Source organism: Meriones unguiculatus, chromosome 19 (genome assembly GCF_030254825.1).
Source record: "Meriones unguiculatus strain TT.TT164.6M chromosome 19, Bangor_MerUng_6.1, whole genome shotgun sequence".
Classification (NCBI taxonomy): domain Eukaryota; kingdom Metazoa; phylum Chordata; class Mammalia; order Rodentia; family Muridae; genus Meriones; species Meriones unguiculatus.
Window position 1 is genome coordinate 8,842,210 of NC_083366.1, and position 1,022 is coordinate 8,843,231.

Here is a 1,022-nt window from a genome sequence, read left to right on the forward strand (position 1 = left end):
CTTCTAATTCTTTCTTCAGAGAGTTGAAATTTTTTGATAAAGAAGTTAAAACCATATAATAGAAAAAAGACAGCATCTTCAACAAATGGTGCTGTCTAACTTGATGTCTACATGTAGAAAAATGCAAATAGATGCATATTTATCACTCTGCACAAAACTCAAGTCCAAGTAGATGAAGGCTCAGAGACCAGAGACACTAACCCTATTAGAAGAGAAAGAGGGGAGAGCCTTGAACTCATTGGCACAAGAAACGACTTCCTGAACAGAACACCAACAGCACAGGCTCTAATATCAACAATTAATAAACGAGACCTCGCTCTTTCCTTTCTGCTGCTGCCATGCCATCCAGACTGAGGAAGACACTTAAACTCTGGGCCACGTAAGCCACGGTCATGGCTGCATTGGTAAGCACCGCAAACATCCAGGAGGCCGCGGGAATGCAGGAGGCATGCATCACCACAGGATCAACTTCGACAAATATCATCCAGGTTACTTTGGGAAAGTTGGTATGAGGCATTAGCACTTAAAGAGGAACCAGAGCTTCTGCCCAACCGTCAACTTGGATAAACTGTGGACACTGGTCAGTGAGCAGATACGGCTCAATGCTGCAAAAAGCAAGACTGGAGCTGCTCCCATCTCACTGATGTGCGATTGGGCTACTACAGAGTTCTGGGGAAGGGCAAGCTCCCTAAGCAGCCTGTCATCGTGAAGGCCAAATTCTTCAGCAGAAGAGCTGAAGAGAAGTTTAAGGGTGTTGGAGGTGCCTGTGTCCTGGTGGCATAAAGCCAGCCAGGGAGGTTAATTAAATGCTAACATTTTTCATGGAAAAAAAAATGAGACCTTTTTAAACTGAATAGCTTCTGTAAGGCAAAGGATACTGTCAACAGAGCAAAATGGCAGTTTACAGATTGGGAAAAGATCTGAGAAAGGGCTAATGTTGTTGGTTATCAATATTTATATTTGATTTATCTTTTAGTTAATCAGCAGTTATTCCTAAACCAGCTTTATACCCAAATCACCAC

The 1,022-nt window shown here is 42.8% G+C and overlaps 1 pseudogene; it reads left to right on the forward strand.

Annotated features, from left to right (window-relative positions):
• The first annotated feature begins 338 nt into the window (after positions 1 to 338).
• On the forward strand, positions 339 to 812 carry LOC110558193 (large ribosomal subunit protein uL15-like; annotated as a pseudogene).
• The last annotated feature ends 210 nt before the right edge of the window (positions 813 to 1,022 follow it).